Consider the following 14,684-nt stretch of genomic DNA (forward strand, 5'->3'; position numbering starts at 1 on the left):
GATCTAATGGTTTGTGAGCTCAAGGCCCGCACCTTCGCTGTCAGCACAGAGCCTGTTTGGGATTCTGTCTCTCCCTCTTTCTCTCTGCACACTCCTGCTCTCTCACTCTCTCTCAAAATAAATAAATAAACTTAAAAAAAAAGGAAACTTGAATCAACTGTAGACTTACATGAAAAATAATGTGTTGGTATCAGTTCATTAATTGTAACAAATATGCCATGATGCTTATGATGCTAACTTGGAATGGAGTATATGGGAACTCTCTGTACTCTCCCTGTAACATTATCTGTATATTTAAAGCTGTCCTAAAAAATAAAGTTTATTTTTAAAAAATCAAGGTACTGTATGCAAGAGATTGGTAAGCTGGAACGTGATCTGCAAGTGAAAGTTATGATCATGATTAGTTGTTTTTTTTTTTCTTTTCCCCAGTCTGGGGTCGGATTTCCTCATGACAAATGCAGCATCTGCTAGGAAATCTTCTTACCAGATTATTTGGTCAAAGTTAAGAATGCTTCCTTTACTCCCTTATACCAGCGTCCAATTGGAAAAGCAAGTCTATGTTCAGTATACACGTCCCTCTTTTGTCTTATTGGGCTGTAGTGATCTACAATCATTTGTATACATTCCCATATATCCCACTAGATTTTAAGCCTCTTGATGGCAAAGATAGGATTTCTAGGTCTAAACATTTCTCCTATCTTTTATCCTAGTACCTTGCTCTCAGTAGGCTTCCCAGACTCGTAAAAATCTATTACTCCAAAAAAGTAAACAATTATAAAGTGGTAAAGCAAGACAGAGTTGCATCTGGAAGAATCCCTTCTAGAATTTCTGGCAGCTTGAACTAGACTACAATGAAAAATCCAGTCCCTATCCCGAAAGCTTCCTCCTCTTCTACTATAGACTCTGTCACAGAGTTCATGGGATCTGCTAGAGAAGCAGGGCACAGATTCCCTCTTGGGAAAGCCCGCCAGGTGCACGAAGTGAACGGGTGCACATGGCGGGTCGGGCATTCCCAGCCCAAAGGTGCTAACTCCGGCTTTAGCTGTGCTTCTCGTTCATTTCAAGGGTGCGCAAAACCTCCATGACTGACCTTAAGTGCTTTTCATTAAAAATGTTCTCAGTGTTTTCATATAAGCAATTATTGTTTGATGAGTTTCCATGGGAAAGCGAGGATTAAGGTAAGAAGTGTCATCAGGCTGCCACTTGTATCCTCAATTATAGGCGGGGTGACTCTACGCTCCATTTTGTAACCTCTAGGAGGTGAAGGAGAGCTGCAAAGACGACTTTCTCTGTGAAGTGGGGTCCCGTTATCGTAGACAGTCATTCAACCTGCTGGATGACATTGCATCACCTCTAAAGGAAAAGCAAGGAGCCAACGTTTTTGTATCTCGTGGATGGCAGGTGTGTGAAATGTCAGAGGAGAAGTGTCCTATGAAATTACCCAGGAGCCTGGTTACCTTTTTCCACTTCTGCTTTTTCAGATTTTGAATGCAACAAGGTATGGGCCTGAAGAGCTCTTCTCTTGGGATGACGGTTGTCCACTCAGATACACCCTATAAAGAACACCTTAGTTATTGGCGAGTTCAGCGTCTTTAACGTTCTAGTCCAAATCTTCAAGGTGGTCCCAACAGCGCGCTGAACACCGCTCCACCCGAGTTACCTTGACTTTATCAATTAACGTTTGCTAAATTTAGAACACCAGTTCAAAGATCGCTTCCTCCAGGCAGTCGTTCCTGACGCCTCAGGCGGGGATGCTCACGACGGCAGGGTCCCGCGTTTCTCCCTCTTGTATTCACACACATTGTCTATTTTCACTTGTGCGGTTATATGTTTACTATCTGTCTCCCTCACCAGGTTATAAATTCTGTCAGGGTTATTAGGACGACGAGATTAGACACTATGCCTGGCTAGCTAAAATGTAACACGGAGATTTCGGGGGGCTGCAGTTAAACTTGGGAGGGGCGCGGGTCTCTTGGAATACCGGAGGACTGCCTATCCGCCCTGACTGCTGAATTCTTGCGGGCTGTTTCTGCAGTCCCTGGGGAACTCCGTCATCCGCACATTGTATACAAAGCTTAGCAAACCCATAGGACGCAGAGACCCTTGCTGTGTATCTCTGATTTGATTAGCCTCACGATTGTTCACCCCTAAGTCACGCACCCTTCGTTTCTGCATGCCTGAAATGTGGTAGCTTTCGGGACACAGCAAGCCAACCGATATTTGTGATGGGCCTGACACTGCAAAAAATGAGAATACGAGTGAGGCCGACGGGGTCTTCGTCTGCGAAGGTTAACCCCCATGCCTTCTCCTCTCTTCCTTAGCAGAGGGTGGGGTTATCTTCGATCGATCAACGCAGGGTTTGTTGGCCATTCGCAGCAAAATTCCATGAGGGCAGGGCCAAAATTGTTTTGTATGCTCCGTCCCTGCCACAATATTGGGAACATAGCAGGCCCTCCATAAATATTTATAAAATGTCATTTGAGTATATAGAGAGAATATATAGAAATATAGATTTATTTCTATATATAGAAATAATATAGAGAAAGAATATATAGAATATATAGATATATCCTATATATGTGTGTATATATATATATATATATATATATATAGGATATATATGGGGGGGAGAATATATAGAAATGTCTTCTGTTGAACACAGTGTCTCTCATGGAGCAAATGGAGGAGGAAGTCAAATGTTAGAAAAGTTTCCTTGGTAATTCTGGAGTGAAAATCAATGACTTCTCTATGCAAATTAAAGATTGTGCATAATCAATGAAGAGATTAAGCATGAAACCAAAAAAAGAATGAAATCTTGGCATTTGTGGCAACACGGATGGAGGTGGAGGGTACTATGCTAAGTGAAATAAGTTAGAGCAAGACAAATAAAACAAACAAACAAGAAAGAAAAACAGGCTCATAGATACAAAGAATAACTAGTGGTTGCCAGCGGGAAGGGGTTGGGGAATGGGCAAAATAGGTGAAAAGGATTAAAAGGTACAAAACTTCAGTTATAGAATAAATAAGTCATGGGGACAAAAAGTACAGCATACTGAATACTCACTAATAAGGTAATAATTTTATATGGTGACAGAGGGTAACTACACTTATATAGTGAACATTTTATAATGTATATAATTATGAAATCATTATGTTGTACACCTGAAACTACTATAATATTGTATATCAACTACACATCAAATAAAATTAAACAAAAATTGGGGGCGCCTGGGTGGCTCAATCAGTTAAGCGCCTGACTCTTGATATCGGCTCAGGGCATGATCTGACGGTTCACGAATCAAGCCCTTCATCAGGCTCCAAGCTGACAACACAGAGGCTGCTTGGGGTTCTCTCTCTCCCTCTCTCTGCCTCTCCCTTGGTCGCACATGTGCACTCTCTCTCTCTCAAAATAAATAAATAAACATTAAAATTTTTTTTAGCGTTTAAATTAGAAATGTTAAAGAGATAAAGCATGTTGGAATAATGGCATATCTACCACTATGACTGGGTCGGCCATCCTTCTTTTCCCTTAGAAAATATTTCACGGAGAAAACTCCTGTTTTCCTAGCTAACTGCCACCTACCGCAAGAGTGAACACAGGCTTTCCTCAGATACATTACTGTGTTACAATCTCTGGTCTGGATTCTCTGTCTTTCAGTATATTTTTGCTTATTCCTCTTCAATGCGTTTGTTGAAGACCACCCAGTTCATTGTCTCTGGGCCCGGTTTCGGGAGTCTTTCGGGGTATTTGGTTTGTGCCCTCTGCCTCCTCCGGATTCGGTGCGCTATTTCTCTGTCGTGGGTTGGTTCAGTCCCAGCACCTTAAATTCCAGGGACTTCAGATGATACAGACCAAATCCTGACAGAGTGGAATCCCAGGAGCCTAGAACTCACCTCATTCCATATCACGTCCAAACATCCTCCAGTGGATCATTTTATATATGGGATTTTTAGGGTTTTCACATTTTAGTTTATCACTTCATGTATTTTGTCGCTCCCCTTTTTATTTTTAAAAATAAAAGGCAGAGAGGGGAATGTCCTCGACCTACTGAATCCTGGACCTTTTCAGAATCTGCTGTCTTCCCAAGAAGCCCCATGCTTAGAATTTCTTCTGAAATTCAATGCCGTCTGGGAGAACAGAGGTATGGAAGGCGGGCCTTTCTAAAAAAAAGAATCCATGAGCATGGAATGGACTAAGGGATTAGAGAACAAGTTGTTCAGTCTAGTTACTTTAAAACCCTTAATGACTTAAGGCTTGAAAGAGTCAGAGCCAACTCAAAAGACATACCCAAGAATTCTACATACAAAACATATGTACAGTACACTGTTCTTCATTAAATGAGCATTTATCGTGTGTCTACTAAGTGGTCAAGGGCAAGGGGTTTTTAAAACGCTGTGATAAAAACCACATGCTATAGGGCTCTGTCATTCAATTAAACTATTTACTGACACCTGACTGTAAAGAGACACTGTACAGATGAGATCCTAATGGTTGAAAAAACAATTGAACAGGGGCAGCTGGCTGGCTCAGTCGGTCAAGCATCCCGCTCTTGATTTTGGTTCAGGTCATGATCTCACAGTCATGACACTGAGCTCATTGCCGAGTCCCCGGTCAGGCTCTTAAGAGCCTGCTTAAGATTCTCTTTCTCCCTCTCCCTCTGCCCCTCCCCTGCTTGCGCTCATTTGCACTCGCTCGCTCTCTCTCTCTCTCTCAAATGTAATAATAATAAATTAAAAATTTTAAAAAAAATTTGAAGAGAGTCTAAAATTTGCTCGTCATGCCAGAAAGACAAATTCAAATGTCAGCATATTAACTGTCACCCAACAGAATGGCAAATTTAAAGAATGGAGGAGGCCAGAAGTTACCCAAAATGTGAGAAAACGGAAACCCTCATGCACTAGTAGAGACCGTATAAATTCAAAGAGCCACTTTGGAAAACAGTCTGACAGTACTTAATGAAATTAAAATTGTGAAACCCTGCCGACTCAGCAAACCCGTAAGTCAATGAAAGACATGCGTGAGGACTTTGTTATGCTACCCCGTGTGGTATCGGGCCCCTGAAAACAATCTGTGGCTCCATCTCCGGGAGAGAAGTATGTAAAAAATGGTAGACCACGAGGATGCGGTGCCAGGTGGCACCCAGGAATGTGGAACTCTATAGGTATGTGAACAACGTGGTGATGTCTTCACGAACGTTGCTGGAGGAAACAAGTGATAAACAGAAGGAAATTTGTAGGGCGACTTGTACACCGTTTGTAGAAATTTCTAACACACAAAACGTGTTGTCTGTATTACAGGGATATTCCCGTATTTTACAACTCCTTCCTCCACATTTCTCCACCCGCCTCTGGGCCCACGGGAGCCTGGGCCCAGCAGGTGGATGTCAAGGGGCCTTCCTGCCTCTGGCTTCTGCTTAGATGAAGTCCGTGGGAGGCACCGACGGGAGAGCTGGGGAAGAGAGTTTGGGCTATCTGTTCCCGAGCCCCTGCCCGTGAAGTCCTGGAGCTGGGAAAGTCCCTCTGCAGGAAAGCACAGGTCCTGGCAGGCACCTCTGTCTACACGCCCACCTTCTCTGAGGCCAGATGAGGACTCCCCTTCAGACACCATCCCGGGGGGATCCCGCTCGCTCACGCCGGTTCCCTTCACCCTGCCCACGCTACAGAAATCGGCCACTCGTTAAATTCCCTCCCGATCTCCCACTTTCAGCGATCTATGTTTCCTGCTGAGACACTGACTGATAGGAAACTGTATAATTAATTTAACTTTGGTCATGAAGTCCAAGGAAACGATGGAGGAAAGGAAGAAAGAGAGGGAGACAGAGAGAGAGAACAGCTAGGGGGAGGGAGGGAAAGAAGAATCGCACTCAGTGTTAGGGAGACGCTGGCAGAGTGGTACCACGGCTGACCCTGACCACACAGCCGCGGTTTTCATCTTGAGGGTCCGACGTAACGAACATGCACCGTGTTTCTTCCTCCGTAAGATGTAGACCACGAATGCCACTCACCTTCTAGGATTCTGGTGCCGATTAAATTAGATATGGCAAGCGAAGTACTTAGCACACGCTCGGCTGATACTGTTATTTCGGAAAATATCACGGGGAACGACCGTGCCTGAGATCAGAGAGACCGGTGGGCTCAGCTTGTGAACAGCTTTGCAAATTATGCAGGGAGTTACCCTGACAGTCGCGGGCAGTCGGTGAAGGCAAGCGGTCAAGGGCTGGAACGAGTAAGGTTTGGGTTTTAGAAATGAACCGGAGAGCGGCAGGGCTTTGACCAGAGTCGGAGGACCAGTGAGGAGACTGCTGGCATAGCCGTGGTGAGAAGCCAAATTCAAAGTCAAACGCAAAGCAGAATTTAAGACTGACCGGGTATAAAAACAGGAGGCACAAAGACAAAGGCAACGACTGTGTCAAAACTACTAGCTTGTGGGTCGGGTTACAGTAGTATTTCACAAACAGAGAAGCCAAAGAAGAGAGACAGAGGTAGCAAAAGAGAGAGAGGGAGAGAGAGAACATGCTGTCCTCAAGAGAGCTGAGCAACTCTTGAAAGAGGAGTGTAAAATCAAGCTCTAAAAAAGTCACATTGCCTTCGTTGTTATTTTTCATTAAGTCTACTTTTAGCTCCGGGTTCCTTTGCCACTATTAGTTGAAAAGGCCTGGTCATTCGTCCCACACGTTCCCCACTCTGGAAATAGCTGATGGAATCCCAGTGCTATTGCATAACATACCTTTTGCCCCCTGCATCTCCTGAAAAATGGTAGTCAGGCCTACATCAGCACTTTCCCATAGAAATATAAGGCAAGCCACACAGGTCACTTTCAATTATCTAACAGCCACTGAAAAGGTACAAAGAAATAGGTTAAATGAAATTCTCACAGCAGCATTAGTGACGACAGATGACGTACAACCACCTGCACATATTTAAAGGGTGCAATTTAAAACTATCACCACAATCAAGAGACTCAACGCTACTTAAGCTGGTTTGACAATTATATTTTAATTACCAAACATGCGAAGGATACTTGCACAAGTCTCCAAAACCGCAAGTTTCATACGAATTCTTAAAAGAATACTAAGTTCACAATGAAACCCACTCATAATAATAAACAGGGACATTGTAGCAAAAGTGGCTTTGATACTTTAAGCACACTGAATCTTCAAGGCAAATCACTAGAGGATCCACATATAAAAAAGAAAAGAAAATGTTCCGTTCATCCAAATCAATTTTTAAATTTACTTTTAAAAGGCATTAATTTAGCTGACATAATTTTGGCCAACTCTATTAATGATCCTTACTCGTGTCCTAAGCTTTTTAAATTATATCCATTAGTTCGCAATGACTTTGCATTTTGGAAACTCAACTCTTGCCAAATAAGGACACAGGATCCATTCCAATAAGATTCTGTTCAGCGGTCATAAACATTTCTTTTGAGAGAGAGAGACAGTGAGAGAGAGAGAGAAGGCAAGCAGGGGAGAGGGGCAGAGGGAGAAAGACAGAGAGACAGAGAGAATCTTAAGCAGGCTCCATAGTCAGCACAGCAGGGACCAGTATGTTTTCAAACAGGGCCACCTCCTCTGTTTCAATGATTCCTTTCTTGTCTCTCGGCTTCTCTTCCTTACACGAACTCATTTTTTCCAGGGGCCCAGCATTTCTCGGATGCAAAATCTGAAACATCTCTGCCTGTGCTTAATATCAAAAAATGAATTGTGGCACCAAGGGCCCTTACTAAGGGAGATATATGGGGGCCACTGATCATATGCTTCTTTTTTTTTTTTTTTTTTTTAGCTTACTTATTTTATTTTGAGAGAGATATAGAGAAAGCACAAGCAGGGGAGGGGCAGAGAGAGAGGGAGAGAGAAAGAATCCTAAGCAGGCTCCACAATCCATACTAAGCCCAACCCGGGGCTTAGTTTCACGACTGTGAGATCATGGCCTGAGCAGAAATCAAGAGTCAGATGCTCAACTAACTGAGACACTCAGGCACTCCATGATGATACGCTGCTGATTCCTCATTTTGTCAGGGTGCTCCGCAAACATGTATTCTCAGAAGACAACACCAGAATGTCCAGGAGACTGTAACACACACACACACACTTCTATTTCGCTACTCTCTCGTTACAGGAATACGATCAAGAGTTAAGAAATCTAGAATAGGGTCTATTCATACATGTAAAAGCTTCCCAAAACTGCTTGGCCAGTTTTATTAACCAGTAATCTAGACAACCTTTATGGTACTGGATAGATTCAAATTCCTGGTGCTAAGTAAGTATTGGCATTGATTTCTCAGGCCTTCTCACAGAGACGTATAATGATGACTTATAAACCCATATCCAAGACTTTTTCTCCACAAATTCAAAGAGAAGCAATTCCTTGATTTCTGCATTTCTCTCCAAGCTTCTTGTCTAAGCCCGTCAAAGATCCATTTGTAACACACATGCCTAAACTTGTTTAAAATATTTGTCTGATTGGGCATCTCATACTGTAACCCATATTTCCCTAGAAAATTAGATTTTAAATCAACTTATTACCTGTTCAAAAGGATATTTCACAGGCTTACACAAGTATTTTTTTGCACTTGTATTTTTTTATGAAATGTCACATGAACTATATAGATAATCACAGCATTGACAATTATTTTTGGGTTTACTTTGCATTCATTTCACTTCCTGGAACAAAAGCTATCATAAGATACATACCCTCCAGGGGAATGTTTTCTAATCAATAGCTTTGCCCTTAAGGTCTCTCCCACCCAAATAGCAATCTTTCCTTTCTCAATTACAGCATTTCTTCCTTGAATTAGTAATTCAATCCTCAAGTGGAATATGGCTCAAGCTTCCATGAATTTCTTAGTTTGCAACTACCATTCCATCTTGCTTTCCCTCAAAGAAATTCCATGTGACAATATGACAAAGAACATATTACACATTTCAGGTAAATATTTTATAGATGTGTATATATAACATATGTAATATGCTATATATAATACATTCTCTAGTATATGCATATTATATACAACATTATGTATATAATATATAGCTCTATATATGTAATATAAACATGTTATATATGATATATAACATTACATATGCATACTATATATTCATATTGTATATATTACATATATCCAATTACATAAACAATGTTGTATATAACACACATATGTATACAACGTACACATCATCCATGTAATGTACACACATATAAATGGTATATGATAATACATGTTACAATTCATATCTTTATATGTTACATCTATGGTATACATATTATATATGTACATAAGTCTGCATAAGACACACACACACACACACACACGCGCACACACACACACACATATAGGTATATATGACCAGGAAAGATAACCATGGGAGGGAAAGGTATTTTTTGCTAGGAAAAGTGCACATAATCAGAGAAGATATCCATGGTGAAGTAAGTCATCCATGACAAGAACAAGAGAGTAACTAAATCAAATACAGGTTAAGGTTATGGGTACCAGCCTCAGAGCACTCATTACAGAAGAGACTTGCTCACACACACTCTAGTCTCAGAGACTGTTCCATTTATTTCTCTAAGCATATTTGATTTCTATTATGAGCTTATGGAGTCACAAAGAAAGGAAATATCTTGGATATGAATTTTACGTATGTACTTATTCTTTCATGCTGATGCCTCGTCTCTTTCCCGAACAAATTCTAAGCTAAGCAGAGACGAGGTAATGCATATTAGCATCCCTTTCAACTTTCTAGCATTGAGTTGAGGAAGTTACAAACAAGTAACCATCACATGACTGAATGGGAATCATGCAAGGTGGAGTAAAAGTGAATGGGTTCACCTGCCTATTTTGAAACTTAGTACAAAAGTACAATGATAAGACTATGTCGTCCTAGGATGAGCACAGACATCCAGAGCAATGAAAAAAATGGGGTCCAAGAATAAACCCTTACATCGGTGGCCAACTGATTTCCAAGAAAGGTGCCAAGGTCAGTCAATGATGAAAAATAATCTCTTCAACAAATGGTGTCGGGACACCTGCATACCCACATGCAAAAGAATGAAAAAAACAAAAAGCTATATAATTGGAGAAGATATTCTGAATCATATAACTGATAATGTTCTCATGCCCAGAATATAAAAAGAACTCTTACAAGACATCACCAAAAAGACAAACACTCCACTTAAAAACTAGGCAAAGCAGGGACACCAGGGTGGCTCAGTCGGTTAAGTGCCTGACTCTTGATTTCGGCTCAGGCCATGATCTCACGGTCTGTGAGTTGAGGACCTGCGTGTGGCTCTGCACGGACGGCATGGAGCCTCCTTGGGAGTTTTTCTCTCTCCACCCCTCCCCTGCTTGTTCTCTCTCAAAATAAATGAATAAACGTTAAGAAGACAAAAATAAATAAAAGTTTAAAAACTAGGCAAAGCATTTGTATAGACATTCCTCTAAACAAGACATAGAGTTAGCCAATAATCACATGAAACAATGCTCAACATCACTAATCATCAGATAAATGCAAATCAAAACAAGGAGATACCACTGACACCCAGTAGGATGGCTATAATCAAAACCATGGACATGACAAGGGTCGGTAAGGATGTAGAGAAATTGGGTCCTTCACACATTTTTGGTGGGAGTAGAAAATGGTGCAGCTGCTTTGGAAAACAGTTTTGCAGTTTTTCAAAATGTGAATCAAAATGTGAACCATATGATCAGGCAACTTCACTCCTGGTAGGTACATACCCACAAGAAGTAAAAATGTATTTTCACAAAAAAACTTGTAGATGAACATTAATAACTATTCAAAACAGTCTAAAATGTGGCAACACCAAAATGCCCACCAACTGATGAGACAAACAAAATGTGTATATTCATGCAATAGATTATACATATATGAAAATAGAGTATTCATTCATTCTACAACATGAATGAACTTTAACATTATTATGTGAAAAAGCCCAGATTTTATGGTTCTATTTATATGATATGCCCAGAAGAGGGAAATCCATTCTAAGCTAGAGACGGAAAACACAGCAGGGGTTTGCTAAGGGCTGAGAACAGAAGAAGAAAAACGTACAGAGTTTCTTTCTGGGTGATGAAAATATTCTGAAATTAGATAGTGGTGATGGTTTGCACGACCTTTAAATATACGGAAAACCACTGAGTTATATATTCTAAAAGGCTTAATATTATGTTATGGAAATTGTATTGCAACTTATTTTTTATTCATTATTTTTTTCAGTTTATTTTTTAAAAAGCCATAGTGAACAGAGAAATTGTCAGTAAATCTAAAGATGTGCTAACTATTTTTAAAAAAACGGCAATAATGACTAGTTTGAGACAGTCAGAGACAGTGTATCACTTAATATTAGCACGGAACGTCATAATGAAACTGTTATTAACAAATAGACTCGGTGAAGGATCTAAAGGTGTTTACTGTACTATTCTTTCAACCTTTTCGGAGGATTGAAATTTTTCAAAAAAAAAAGTTTAGAAGAAAAGTAAATGGAATTGCATTAACGTTAAACATCACAGCAAAAACTATATGCAAGACTTTAAAAAGGTAGACGTAGGGGCGCCTGGGTGGCGCAGTCGGTTAAGCGTCCGACTTCAGCCAGGTCACGATCTCGCGGTCGTGAGTTCGAGCCCCGCGTCGGGCTCTGGGCTGGTGGCTCGGAGCCTGGAGCCTGTTTCCGATTCTGTGTCTCCCTCTCTCTCTGCCCCTCCCCCGTTCATGCTCTGTCTCTCTCTGTCCCAAAAATAAATAAACGTTGAAAAAAAATTTTAAAAAGGTATAACGTTCACTCACGCAACAACTATTTTTGAGCACTGACAATATGATAGGGCAAAGCACCAGGAAATCAGCAGAGAAACTGGATCTTGACAGCTCACTTCTTTTTAGAAGTGAATAATATTCCAATGTCTGTTTATTCCTTTGTCAGTTTATCCACTTAGCTACTGAAATACATCTCGACTGCTTCCAAGTTTTGGCAATTATGAGAAAAGCTGCTATAAACACCCAGGTGCAGGTTTTTGTGTGGACATATGCTTCCCATTCATTGGGTAATACCAAAAAGCACAACTGTTGGGTTGTATGGTCAGATTATGTTCAGATTTGTAAGACACTGCAAAGTGGTCTTCCAAAGAGGTGGTACCATTTTGCTTTCCCACCGGCAATGAGTTAGAGTTCTTTCTGCTCCAAATCCTCACCAGCATTAGGTATTGTCAATGTTTTTGCACTTGGGCTGTTCTAATGGGTACATAGTAGTATCTCGCGTTAATGTGTAATTCCTTAATTGTGTATAATGTTAAACATCTTTTCATAGGTTTTTTGCCATCTGTACCTCTTCTTTGGTGAGGGTCCGTCTAGGTCTTTTGCTAATTTTATTTTATTGGGTTGCTCACTCTTCTATTGTTGAGTTTTAAGAGTTCTTTATATATTTTGTTAATAGTCCTTTATCAAATATGTCTTTTACAAATAATTTTCTCCCAGTCTGTGGCTTGTCTTCTCATTCCCTTGACATTATCTGTCACAGAGCAGAAGTTTTTCATTTCAGTGAAATCCAACTTCTCAATTACTCAATTATTTTTCTAAGGAATTGTGTCTTCGTATTGGATCTAACAAGTCATCACCATACCTAAGGTCATCTAGACTTTCTTCTTTTTCTTTTTTACAGTTAGAAGTTCTTAACCGAATTCTGGTAGTTAACACACAGCATAATAGTAGTTTCAGGTGTAGAATGTACTGATTCATCACTTACATACAACACCTAGGACTCATCCCAACCAGTGCCCTGCTTGGTACCCATCACCCATCTAGCCCATCCCCCTGCCTACCTGGCCTCCAGTTTGTTCTCTGTAGTTAAGAGTCTGTTTTGTGGTCTTAGACTTTCGATGTTGCCCTGTGTTTCACCATTTGTATTTTACATTTAGGTCTAGGATCCATTTTGAGTTACTTCTTAAGAAGGGTATGAGATTTGTGTCAAGATTCATTTTTTACTCATGTGCACGCCTAGTTGCGCCAGCACCATTTATTGAAAAGACTCCAGCGTTTTTAAATTGATTGCTTTTTTAATTGAATGCTACTGATTAAAGACCATGCCTTTGGAATTTTAAACATTCGAAATTTGGTGTGGTTTTGTTATGTGGCACAATATATGGGCAAGTTTTTGTAAATGTATGTGTGAACTTCTAAATAAGGTAAACTGCCAGCAATCTAGATTTGTACACATTATGCAGATTTTTTAATTTATTTTCTTAATTTAATGCATATTTATTTTTGAGAGAGAGAGAGACAGAGCGTGAGCAAGGGAGGGAGGGCAGAGAGAGGGAGACAGAATCGGAAGCAGGCTCCAGGCTCTGAGCTGTCAGCACAGAGCCCAACGTGGGGCTCCAGCGCACAAACCGTGAGATCATGACCCGAGCCCAAGTCAGACGCTTAACTGACTGAGCCACCCAGATGCCCCACACATGATGCATATTTTTAAAATCTGCATACCCACATCCTTACTGTTATATAATGTGTGAAACATTATAAAATCAAGTACATATGGCGTTAACTAAAACACTTTTTAGAAAATCAACAATTGTGTGGGAACATTATTGAATTACTTAAATGTCTGCATTAGTTCTTAGAAAAATACTGCTTTACACCTATTATGTATCAGAAAGTAGTGTTCAGAGAGCAAAAGTAACTGGTATAAATTGACCATTCATGGGGCGCCTGGGTGGTGCAGTTGGTTGGGCGTCCGACTTCAGCCAGGTCACGATCTCGCGGTCCGGGAGTTCGAGCCCTGCATCAGGCTCTGGGCTGATGGCTCGGAGCCTGGAGCCTGTTTCCGATTCTGTGTCTCCCTCTCTCTCTGCCCCTTCCCTGTTCATGTTCTGTCTCTCTCTGTCCCAAAAATAAATAAACGTTGAAAAAATAAATAAATAAATAAATAAATAAATAAATAGACCATTCATCAGTGGAAAACCGGAGTTTAAAACAGTATTACTTGTTCAAAATCCTTTGTTTTCTACAGTATATTATCTGCCTTTTTAAAAATATTTTTATTTTTAGAGAGAGAGAAAGAGAGAGAGAGAGGGCAGGAAAGAGGGGCAGAGGGAGAGAGAAAGAGAATTTTAAGCCGGCTCCACTCTCAGCGTGGAGTCTGACACAGGGCTTCATCCCATGACCCTGGGATCATGAATGGAGCCAAAATCAAGAGTAGATGCTCAACCGATTGAGCCACCCAGGCACCCCTTACCTGCCTTCCTGATACGCATTATTAACATATCCCGATAAGTATCGAAGTATACTTATAATGAGACATTCTGGCTATCTATTACTATGTAACAAACTACATACACGTGAATGTTTATAACAACGTACTCATTGTGGCCCCAAATTTGAAACAACCCAAAAGTTCTTCATCCACTAGATAGGCCAACAAACTGGTAGAACAACAAACCAACCATGGAATACGATTCACCAATTCAAAGGATAAACATCTGACACATGCACCAACTTGAATGGATCTCAAAGGCATTTTACTGAGTGGAAAAATAAAAGTCAATCTCAAAAGATTATATATTATATGATGGCATTTATATAGCATTCTCAAAATGGCAAAATTCTAGAGAATGGATTAGGGCTGGGTAGGTAAGTGGGGCTTAAGGGTTAGAACAAGGAAGTTCTTTTGTGGTG

The 14,684-nt window shown here is 40.6% G+C and overlaps 1 protein-coding gene across 4 annotated transcripts in view; it reads right to left on the reverse strand.

The window, feature by feature from the left end:
- Positions 1-14,684, reverse strand: part of SNTG1 (syntrophin gamma 1) — a 916,326-nt gene that overhangs the window by 888,202 nt on the left and 13,440 nt on the right. The gene's annotated exons all lie outside the window — the stretch shown is intronic.

The sequence above is a fragment of the Herpailurus yagouaroundi genome, unplaced genomic scaffold, assembly GCF_014898765.1.
Source record: "Herpailurus yagouaroundi ecotype Mexico unplaced genomic scaffold, PumYag 165, whole genome shotgun sequence".
Taxonomy (NCBI): domain Eukaryota; kingdom Metazoa; phylum Chordata; class Mammalia; order Carnivora; family Felidae; genus Herpailurus; species Herpailurus yagouaroundi.